A 12,761-nucleotide genomic window follows, 5' to 3' on the forward strand; every position below is an offset into this window, starting at 1 on the left:
CCCCTATTACGTATAGTAGAGGTTGCCCACCTGCGGCTTCTAAAACCAATTGAGATATCGAGCTGCTGTGGGCATGAAGGACCCGCCTGGGTGATAGCTTTCGCACTTAAGCCATTGGTACAGTTGGTGAGATTATGGTTGATACGCCACCAATGGACGATAGATTGTATGATGACAACCATATTTAGATTACTAGAGTATGGCATAGTTATAGCACCAGCTCATATAGTCAAATTCCCAATATGTTATAGTAGGAGAGTACTTTCCCTTATAGTATGTACTCTTATCTCTTTGGTTTATGGTTGTGGAGAAGAGAAGAAGATAGAAGACAAATTTAGCCATCTATCTCGCGAAAAATTTAGCCATCTATCTCTCTCTTTTGTCTTGCTCTCTCTTTGTGCACGTGTGTGGGTTTGCGTACAAGAAACTCAAGCGGTACACGGGGTAAGAGTATTTTCATCTCTTTCTCTATTTGATTTTGGAGCAACACCTTTGGTAGTTATGAGAGCTATAGGTAGGCAAAGAAGTCACTATCTCATATTGATGCATCCTCTTGTGTAAAGGAAGAAAACCCTATTATGTGTAGTTAACTTTGTTAGCTAAAAACTTTTATGCATTTCGACATGATTCGGACATGTTTTGGGCCCTGTTTTGGCACTTCAAGTTTTTCGTGGTAGTAGGCACTCTCTGAAAGTGTCGATTTTGATTATATACATGTCCAATTTCTAGTTTGGGGTACAAAGTTACCGATAGAAATTTGGTTGTAGGATAGTATTACACAAAATCTAAGTGTTACAGGTGTTGGTGGATGTATGTTTATGTAACCGGTTCGCATATAGTTTTACTATAACAGGTTTACAATATCGATGTGTTGGAGATTACAAGTTTTCTCTGCAAGTGAAGAAGTTTTTTGAAAGCACCATTTGGTAAGTTATTGTAGGTAACTATATCTTACAGTCTATCCTAGATTATGAGTGAGAAGCTAAACAAGAATAACTTCCAAGCAATTTCCTATGAGAAAAGGATATTGGGAGCTCATCATCACAGGTAATGAAAAGGAGCCAAAGATATTGGTGAAGAAAATCCCACCCCTCAACAAGTGCATGCATATAAAGAATAGTATAAAAGAGTTAGAAAGGTGTTGTATTGGTTGTCTATCAGTATGATAAATTCATGATTGTGCATATACAAGATGCACAAATGCCTAAGGAGTCATGGGACACCTCGGTAAAGATGCACAGCATAAACATCTAAGCTCAGAAGATGTAGCAACTAAAGCAGGAGCTACATAATGTGACCAGAAGGAAGTTGAATATAAATGATTACTCAATGAAAGTTAAAGGGCTTGCAAATGCCCTTGCTTCCATTGGATCACCAAGATGATGATGATATGGTGTCAGTGACCTTGAATGGTCTTGGCAAGTTTTAGACCTCCATTGGAGTTCAAGAGAGCTTTCCTAATTTTTAAGAATTGAATGCTCTTATCATCCGTGAGGAGATGAATATTGGGGGAGGTTTATCCTCTTAAAATTCACCATATGAGCATGCCTTCTACTTAGTTACATGTAGAGGTAGATGTAGATCATCATCTAGTGTAGGCCATTTTGGAAATAAAATTCATGGGTAGCAAAACAACAAAAGGAATCTAATGTACACACAAGTGAAAAAGGCTAGTCTAGAGGTGGAGAGCTAGAGAGGCCAAGGTGGTTGGCAAAGAAATCAGAGTGCAAATATTATTATGGAGGGAACATAAAAAAGGACTACTATAAAAACCAGAACGATATCAAAAGTGGAAAGTTGGCAACTATGCATCATCAAGTACATAGGGTGTAGAAGTGGGAAACTATTTGTGATGCAGCACATGCTCAGTTTCACGACAAAAGACGTGTTAGGATTGGGAGTCAAGAAAGGGACTTCTATAAAACTAGATGATGATATAAAAAATGGAAAGTTGCAAAACAAAGCAACTATGCATCATCAAGTAAACAGGGTAATGAGAAGTGAGCAAATATTTGTGATGCAGCACATGCTTAATTCCATGATAGAAGACATATAGGAAATGATATTAAAAGTGAACATTTGTAGCAAGGCAACTATGCATCATTAAGTAAATAGAGTGACGGAAGTGAGTAGATGTTTATGATGCAATACATGCTCAATTTCATGAGAGGAGATGTATCAAGATCATATGTGGATTTTGGCACCTTTAACCACATGACCAGTCATGGTGAATGGTTTAGAGATATGTAAAAAATTAAAAATCCAAGATATGTGAAAACATGACCATTCACCAGTCATGGTGAATGGTTTAGAGATATGTAAAAAATTAAAAATCCAAGATATGTGGAAACATGTGATGATATTGCACATCCCATTGTGTATGTTGGTAAAGTGCCATTGTCTATGTTGCAGAATGGCAAATTGAAGTACTTGGCATATATACTTAATGTTCCAAATATTATAAAGAACCTAGTTTCAGCTGGATAAATGGTTGAGTAGGGCTTGCAAAAGTGATATTAAATCCTCAAGGGTGTTTTGTGAAAAATTGGCAACTATGCATCATCAAGTACATAGGGTGTAGAAGTGGGAAACCATTTGTGATGCAGCACATGCTCAGTTTCATGACAGGAGAAATGTTAGGACTGGGATTCAGGCACATGGAAAAGGACTTCTATAAACCAGAATGATATCAAAAATGGAAAGTTGCAACAAAGCAACTATGCAATTATTTGTGATGAGAAGTGAGCAATTATTTGTGATGAAAAGTGAGCAATTATTTGTGATGCAGCACATGCTCAATTCTACGATAGGAGACATATTAGAATGATATTAAAAGTGAACATTTGTAGCAAGGCAACTATGCATCATTAATTAAATAGAGTGACATAAGTGAATAACTGTTTATGATGCAATACATGCTCAATTCCATGAGAGGATATGTATCAAGATCATATGTGGATTTTGGCACCTCTAACCACATGACCAGTCATGGTGAGCGGTTTAGAGGTATGTTAAAAAAATAAAAAAAAATCAAGGTATGTGGAAACATGTGATGATATTGCACATCCCATTGTATATGTTGGTAAAGTGCCATTGTCTATGCAGAATGGCAAATTGAAGTACTTAGCAGATATACTTCATGTTCCAAATATTATAAAGAACCTAGTCTCAGTTGGATAAATAGTTGAGCAAGGCTTGCAAAAGTGAGATTAAATCCTCAAGGGGGTGATTTGTGGAAGACTATAAAAGTCAGTGCCACTTGGTTGCAAAGGGTAACAAAAAGGCTTGCAAAAGTGAGATTAAATCCTCAAGGGGGTGATTTGTGGAAGACTTTAAAAGTCAGTGCCACTTGGTTGCAAAGGGTAACAAAAATGGTATGGTGGATGCCTGGGTGAAGGTAGCCATGTTTATATATAGGACAAGTGTCATTGGAGATATTGACATATGGGACAAGCGTATTGGTCATATGAATATACAATGGGCTAAAGTCTATGGAAGTCTTCGGTTGTTAACATGCTTAGGTGAAGTTAGCCATGTTTGCATATAGGACAGGTGTCATTGTTGTAGACATTGACATATGGCACAAGCATAGAGAGGTCATGTGAGTATACTGCAGTCTATGGAAGTCTTCGGTTGTTAACATGCTTAGGTGAAGTTAGCCATGTTTGCATATAGGACAGGTGTCATTGTTGTAGACATTGACATATGGCACAAGCATAGAGAGGTCATGTGAGTATACTGCAGTCTAAAGTCTATGGATACCCAAAATATTATTGTAGGTTTGTCAAAGTTTAAGGTTGATGGTATGTATAAAGTATGTGAAGCATGATAGTTTGGTAAGAAAGCCAAACATGCTTTCTTGCATGAAAAGCACATTAGTGCAACCCCATTGGATGTTATACATTCGTCGAATGTAGGGGACTAACCAAGACTACAACAATTGTAGGTTGCAAGTATTATGTTACATTCATTGATGAGATCACGCTAGAAAAGTGTGGATTTATTTCATAAAGGAGAAAAGTGAAGTGTTTGCTCACTTTCAGAGATTTAAAGTCTTGATTCAGAAGGAAAAAGATATGCAAATAAAATGCTTGAGATTAGATGGTGGGGGGAGAGTATTTTTCCAATGAGTTTAGTGGTTTCTTGAGAAACTAAGGAATCAAGAGGCAGTTTATGTATATGTACACTCCGCAACATGATGGTGTTACAAAAAGAAAAAATAGGCACATTGTAGAAGAAGTGATACATGCACCTTATGTCTAAAGAATGCTTTCTTACATGGCGATTTGAGAAAAAGTATACATGATATAGCCATTGGGTTATGAGAATGATACACACCTAGATTTAGTGTGCAGGTTGTTCAAAGCCTTGTATGGCTTTAAGCAAGAACCCAAAGCATGGTCAAACAAGACCACGGAGTATGTTGCTACCATTGAATTTAGATATCCAATGTAGATTTTTTCACTTTATGTGAAAAAGACAAATAGTAAAGGGATCATGTTGTTAATCATTTATGCGGATGACTTGATTATCACTGGTGATAGTGATGCTAACATACATGATGTAGAGATGCTTTTAAAGAAGATGTTTGAGATGAAGGATTTGGATGAGTTGCGTTATTTCTTGGGTATAGAGGTGGTGAGATCGCCTCATGGCACTTTGTTATAGAGATACTATGGTTTAGATGTTGAGATATCGAGCTCAACTAGTGCTACGACAGACATTGATGACCCGCCTGGGTGATAGCTTTCGCATCTACACCATTGGCATGGTTGGGTGATAGCTTTCGCATCTACACCAGGCAGTGGCATGGTTGGTGAGATTATGGGTGATATGCGACCAGTGGGATGACATGCTATGTGATAGCCATTTTGGATTACTAGAGACTGGCATAGTTATAGCGCCAGCTCATTTAGTTGGGTTCACATTTTTGTTTATCTTATAGCTTACTATTCTTTTGGATAAGTTAATGTACCAGTTGATCCATGAGTACATATACACCAGAGCCTCATCATCGCGACAACCTTCCAAGTACATCTCTGGATGGGGGGGCCATGGTGGGCAAAAGTCTGGTCAATGGTATAATCCATCACTTGGAACTTTCCTTCAAATTGCAAATGAAGATAGAATCTTCACAATACATTGATCTCTAATCCTTGGTGAAGATATCTATCCAAGCCTCGCAAGTCAACATAATTCTTTCAAGCCTTTGAGGTAATATTCTGACATTTTCGGAAAGGGGCCATCTTGGACGTCGTCTTGTAGGGCTCGCTGTCGCGGTCGAAATGCTCCAATCAGATCTCAATCTCCTGAGATTGTTTGCTCACCGTATGGGCAAAAGATCACAGCGCATGAACCCTCTCTTAAGGCTAAAACCTCTTACTAAAGTCCACGCAAATGGGGGGAGGGATTGTGGGATGTCCTTAACACAGAAACGTTTTGCTAAAGGGGAGAAGGGCTGAGGGCTGCTGTAAGTCACTTCACACGGGGGGGGAGAAGAGTTAAGGACATTGCCTCCTAGTAGCAAGAGGGGGGAAAATGCCTTATCTAAAAAGTGGCAAATGAGGGGGTGTGGAGAGGGGTGGTTACAAGGGGTGGTTACAAGGGGTGGCTGTACCACAGCAAGTACACTGCACAGGGACATATGGCGATACGGATGGCGGCACAACAGAGCACACACTACGCAGAAATGCGTGTTGCCCATGGAGCACCATGGGGTTTAATATAACTGTGGGGTACGGGTACGAGCGCTGTGCAAAGCAAGGACGAAAGGACGGTGTACCAGCAAAGGCTATAGATCAGTGGCCTGCATGGCTCTGTGTGGGAATGGTGTCGGTTAACAGGGAAAGGAGTGGTACGCATGTACTTTATCTGGTCTGGGGTAGCATGGGTGTCCACGTAGCGGTACGTGTGGACCACACAGTGGACAGCCATCCTTTGCTTCGTGTGTGGCCATCGTACGGGCACCTTGGTAAGTGTCTACGGTCCAAATTTTGGGATGGGGTCCCCAAATTTGGGACGTCGATCTCGATTTGCGTGCCGGACTGCCCCGGGAGGCGAAATTTTTTTTTGTCCGAGAGGTTCTCTTGGTCGTTGGGGTGCAGACTGTTCGTCAATCTCAGACGCCCGGTCGTGCATTTATTAAGGTTTAAAGGTCGTCGCTTTTTAACTAAAAATGACTTAAATTTGCGTATAAGCTTGATCTGGTGTCCGTTTTGGATGCTGTAAAATCCTATATTAGAATAAAATCGCACACACAGATTCCAAATTGGGCTCAGAATTTGAAGATTCTAAGTAGAAATGACTCATTGAATAAAATCATTGATTTTTATACCATAAAAACTTATAAGTTTATCTATTACATGGACATTTCTTTATTAGTGAAGATGGGTATGTTATAGGTTTCATTTGGGTTACGCTCAATTGAATAGAGTTCATCAATGTGATGAACCATCGAATAGCTTTTCCCTCTAAGCATAGGTTTAGTGCATGTACCTTGGTGGGGTAGTTGGGACTTCCAAAGGCATCACATCTCTATTCAAACATTTGTATGAATTGAACAGGATCTGTTGTTCCATCATATTTACCCATAATTTAAAAATCAGTACGGTCGTATTTCTGTATGAGTCACTGAGGCCGTATGTGAGTGCTTTTGTTGTTGGGAGAGACTCACTCAGTCCTTGGGCTACCCCCCTTCCTAGACTAGTCATTATGTCCAAGGTGTGGGTATCCAGGAAAGGGTTGGTACCTATAGGATTTTTGGTAGGTAAGGGACCAAAGCCCGGTGGGGTCGAAGTGACAGGGGGTGTAAAACCCGATGAGACACTTGTTATAGGCATGGACAATGGTATTGGGAGGTGCATTTGCAGCATAGATCTCAATGGCTCAAAGATGTCTGCCCCATTGGGTTCAGTCCTTGTGTGATCCCTGGCAATCCCTGTATCGTTACCATGTCTAATTGCGTAATTGCTCCTTAATGAGCAAGCACACGTGTGTGTGTTTTTTTGCTTTTTATATTTTCTCACAACCCGTTTACAGCCTCAAGAGGCCTGGCGTTCTCTTCGTTGGGTCAAACAGGTGTCTGTTTTCCCTAATTAGCTTAGGCGCTATATGCACGCGAACGACCTAAGATAATTTTTCAGAAAAAGTGTATGCTTGTAACTTCCCAAATGGAAGAGGAGGTCCTAAAACCTATTTTCCATCACTATCTCGAGACGAAAAAAATTTCTAGGAATTTTTTCCCTATTTTGCAGCACGTTTTTAAGGGTGTTCCAAAAGGAATTTTAAAAAATTATGTATGAGAGAGTTGTAGTCTTTTTGGAGTATTACAACTTTGTTCCCCTGAATCGTCCATGATTTTGTCATTTAGACCCTCAAAGAGTAGCCCGAGTATGGTTCGTCGTCGTTTTCGTGCTATTTTTTTACGATTTTTCGTGGTTTTCGGGTCGTTTTTTTGCCTCAATTTCCGGGTTGAATTTTGAGGCTGTTGGTTGAACGCCAAAATGATCGATTTTGACTTCGGATGGCCAAGTCCAAAGTTGAAGAGCTCGATGTCAGCTTTCCGACAAGCTCTAGAGCGCCTTCATCGGATATACGGTTTAAGAGATACGGGCCTCCAAACATGGGTGTTTTTCAGAGTCAACGGACCCCCTTTCACGTCATGAACTAGCAGGGTGCAGTTCACGGCGTGAAGCAGACTTCACGAATTTTTTATTTTTACTTTTTTTTTGCCGCATGAACGAAGGGTCTCATGCCATGAACCCTTAGTGTTTCACGTTGTGAACCGAACTTCAGGAAAAAAAAAATTTACCGCGTGAACGAAGGGTCTCACACCATGAACCCTTAGCATTTCACGTCGTGAATCGGACTCCACGAAAAAATTAAATCCGATTTTTAAAGGAGTCTAGTGGAAGATACGAATTTTCTTTTTTGGGGGGGATATTTTTGAATTTAAAATGAAGGAGATATGGGCATTTTCCCAAAAAGGTAAGTGGGAATCAAAAAAGTCAACCTTTTTATGACACCCTTACACCCTTCATAAATGACTCTCAAAATGGACAATTTGACAACTCATGAGCATCTACTCATTGAATTCTCATTAGCCTTAATGAGTTATGTAAAAAAGTGATTAAGAATTAATCCTTTCATTAATCTTTCCCTCTTTTACACTAATCAATAACTCTAATTAACCACTAATCCCTAATTAATTCACACAATTGAGCACATCATTAGATAGAGCAAGGAAATGCTAATCTTTGAGCATCAAAAAATGTGTAAATTAATCTAAAATAGGATATTAATTAGACTCTTACTTGTGTTCTCCCCTTTTAAGACAAAATTAAGTAAAGAGAGTCAAATTTCTCTAATTAATGTAGAGATTGATGTAATTAGGTGTATAGATGCAATTAGATGCTCTCAAAATACTCAAAAATACTAATTTTGACTACTCGTATGATCAATTTAGACCCCAATTAACACATTTTCTAAAAAATTTACCTCTTGAACAAGATTAATCAACCTTAATGATAAAAACTAGCCCATTAAGAGAAATTAATCAAATTCAAAGATTTTTTGATGATTTTAAGAAATTTTTTGAAAGATTAACTACTCCTAATGCTTGCTAACACTCTAATGCAAACAATTTCAACAACAAACACACAATTAAGCTAAAATTAATGATTTTAGTACTATGTTTAACACTAAAGAGAGCTAATATTCACTAAAAATTGCATTCTATTGCATTGTTTGATGCAATGGATACAAACTATGTGCAAGCCCTAAGAACATGGAAAACTTCCATAACAACAATAAAAATAACAAATTAAGTTAAAAATTAAGCAAAAAGCATTCTTTACAAAAGCAAAAAAGAGAGCCATTCTACATAAAATCACACACAAATCACCATCAAATCCACATCTTTTTCATGGGAAACCATTAATCAAGATAATGGGTAATGCATAGATTATAGCAAAAACGATGGAAAAAGCCAAGGGATGGCTCCTCGACAACAACGGCGCCAAAAATGTTATGGCTCACCCTAATCCTCCTTGAAACACATCCAAAAAGAGATTACCTGGTGAATCGCAACTGTCGTGAGGATCTTTCCAATGGCCCAGCTCGTAACCCTTGAGGTCTCCAAGATCTACAACTCCTTGAGAAGAAATTTCATCGTGCCTCCCGCAAGCGTCGTCACATCACCGCGTTACACTACAGATACTCATCCCTCCTCTCACCTCACCTCACTTCACTCACACACCCTCACTAGCATGCATTAGGGAGAGAGATTAGCAAGAGCAGGACTCAATTGCACAATGGGAGAGTCTCCTGTATTATGAGAGATACACTTATATACATGGCCATAAATGTTCACACTCACTTAAACTATGGCCGATCGGGCACTTTGGGCTCATAAGAGGCCTAATGCTATTACAATGACTACTCTCATAATATATCCATGAAGTACATCACTTAGGACTTCATCCTAGCTTGCTACCACACTCTCTTGAAGCGAGAATCGCCATAAATACTCCATCACACCATTACGGGCGCTCGTCGAAGTTGTAGCTTTGGACACTATTGCTTCATATCTTGAATGTATTACCCTTTGGTGTATCTATTATGATTCCTTGATGTAAGATAATGGCAGTAGATCTTGTTAGCCATAGAATTGGGTTAACAATCCCTACAGGTCTAATTGGGGCATGTGTCTAGGTTCATGCCTCTAGACTTACATCTTTTGGCTCATGTATATAGGTTCACATGTCTGGGCTCACATCTCTTGGCTCATGTATGTAGATTCACATGTTCATGCTCATTTATGCAGGCTCACACCTTTTTTCTATGATCTCGACTCGCATAGTTTTTTTGTATAAACTCAACTTACATACTTTTTTTTTTGTATGAACTCGGGTCACGTACTTCCTCCTATAGGCCTAATTGGGACATGAAAAATCTAGAAATTGGGACTATGATAGGGTTGGTGTGGTAATAAGCGTACTTAATCCCGAAGGATTAGAATTTTTCTTAGAAATTATAGATGGTATGTCCGTACAAGTCTTTATAGCTATAATAATTGGTTCATACTATATTAGGCATACCTACTTCTAGGTTCACGTGTCCAAGCTCATGGCTCATATCTGTAGGCTCACGTATCCAGTTTCACATCTTTTTGTGCGGGACCGTGGGCTCACGTTCCTTACTCGAGAGTTGGTTTGCTTGGTTTTTAGTGGTTTTTTTAACTTGATGGGGTGTGTTTAATGTTCTTAATCCTAATTAATGTGATGTAACTATATCATTTTGGATGCTTCTACTCTACCAATTCAACAATGCATGAATAAATAATGAAAAAATATAAAAATGCATGAACAAATACTGACAACTTTACTCTAATTTAACATAATGGAGGTTAATGCTTAAGTTTTTGGAATGGATTCCACTCCAAACCCTAATGGAGCTCAATTCTCAGAGTGGATTTCACTCTTAATCACAATTGCTAATTCTTAATCACAATTGCTAATTCTTGAACTAGACTAATGAAATCTAAGCCTCTTTTAGGGTCTTATTTCATGCAAATTACCAAACAACCATGGGTTTGCCTTACCAATAGATGAGCATAGATTGCCCTAATGTAAAATACACTTCAAATGAAAATCAAAATCAATAAACAAACAAATTCAATGCTTTAAAACCATATGTTTTTTGAAGTTTGACCTCCTAAACAACACCATGCAATATTGGGTGATCCCAATAGGTAAGATGGCAAAGATCCTTACAGTAGGTCAGGTAAGTGACTAGATTTCACACTAGGTCGACCAAACTAAAAAAATGTCGCATATACAAGTGACTAGTTTTCACACTAGGCAGGTCAAACTTAAAAAAATGACTAGTATATACAAGTGACTGGTTTTCACACTAGGCCGGCCAAACTTAAAAAGGGTTTGATCTCTATTACTAATCTTAACCAATTATGTACCCTTAGTTCATAGAATTCCCCTATTTGACATTAAGCACATGGCAAGGCTAGTTCATATATTCCAGCACCATCTTACAACATATAAATGCCCGTTTAAGATGGCAAAGCGCCTTACACTAGGTCAGGTAGACAAAACCATGTTAACCAGTGGAGTGGTTAACATTAACAAGCCATTGGAGATATTGGGCATGATTCCAAATTTATGAAGACATTAAGCCAAGTACAAACCTAAATTTGGAGAAATTTTTCTTCCTTTTTGTGTCCGCAAAGCACCTACATTTTGTAGTGTACTCTGTCAATCTTTACCATTACACTGAATATAATGACTAGTGTGTTTCACTTGATAAACTATATTGTTGTAGATATAGGACTAGCAAAGGCAGCTTGGGGTTTTGTGCATACTTTTATGGAAGATTATTGGAAAGACTAGACTCATGATCATGGTGAATGCACTAAAGCTACCAATGCCACCTCTATCTACTCCTGTATAAGATGCATACTCCTATAGAAGATTCTTAGAAAGACTAGACTCATGATCATGTTGAATGCACCAAAGCTACCAATTCCACCTCAACAAGTGTTATGGTTTTTGCACTACCTCTAGTTCTTATGTTGGATTATTAGTGCATTGGCATGTTGCTGAACACGAGACTCGGTCGTATTAAGTAGTGTTTTCATCTCTTTTTGCTTGGATGATCCACCAAGGTTGCCATCTTTGGCCCAAAATAATAAGTAAACTATATTGTAACACTTTATGCCACTTTCCTTTTCATGATAATCATCAATGGAGATGCTTGATCAGAGTGTGTAATATTAAAAAGGTTGTACATTAGAAGGAAAGAGATGTAGAAGAGAAAAGAAAAAGAATACAAAACAAGAGAAAAATGTCCTTTAAGTTTGCACAAAGAGTGTGTTTGCAATAATACCAAGTAAAAAATAATACCAACTGCAATTAAAGGGTCCTGTTTGCAATAATACCAACTGCAGTTAAAGGGTCCTGCTATTACCTACTTATTTCCTCAATCTAGCAAGATAGAATTATGATAATAAGGCATTATACAAGAGATAAAGGGGATGTACAAGAGATAAGGGTGCAAGTAAAGGTAAAAAATACGTAAATATCCAGTGTTCCAAAAATGAATTTTATTGAGCCTTAGATCAATCCTTTCTCACGATGGATGGAAGAGGAAATTATAATTTTGGACAAGCTTTTTCTTTATATATAAATCTAATTATAAATAAATCTTTAAAATTTTGAGAAATTATTTTTCCTTCTCCCCTGAATTTGAGTAGCTTTTTTTAGAAATTGAAAAAGTTCTAGGCTAAGCTGAACCTATCTTTTCCTGAATCCTATGAACATCAATACTGAGGATCATGATCTCTTGGTGCCAAGAAAGGCTCGTATAAGAATTTATTCTCTTTAACCAACAAAGACCCTTACAAAAAATTATTCTCTTATTCACCAAACTTTGTTGAGTATCTCTCTCAAGCTATAAGATTATGGGCTAGAAAAATACCATCGTCTAGCATATTTTTGATGGTGGATATTGAAAAAAATAGGTTGAAAATTTGGTAAATTTGGTCACATTAAAATTAACAGCTTGGATTTTAGTGATTTAGTTATAAAACAAGTTAATGGGTGTAAAATTGAAGAAGGTAACGACTTCCCTACTTTTAAATGGGTGGGAGAAATGTTTATTATTTTTATGAATATAAATGGTTAGGTGAAGGCTTCCCTAATTTTAAATGGTTGGGAAAAATGTTTATTATTATTATTATTAATATTGTA

Source organism: Cibotium barometz, chromosome 46 (genome assembly GCF_041138505.1).
Source record: "Cibotium barometz isolate CiBa-2024 chromosome 46, ASM4113850v1, whole genome shotgun sequence".
Lineage (NCBI taxonomy): Eukaryota > Viridiplantae > Streptophyta > Polypodiopsida > Cyatheales > Cibotiaceae > Cibotium > Cibotium barometz.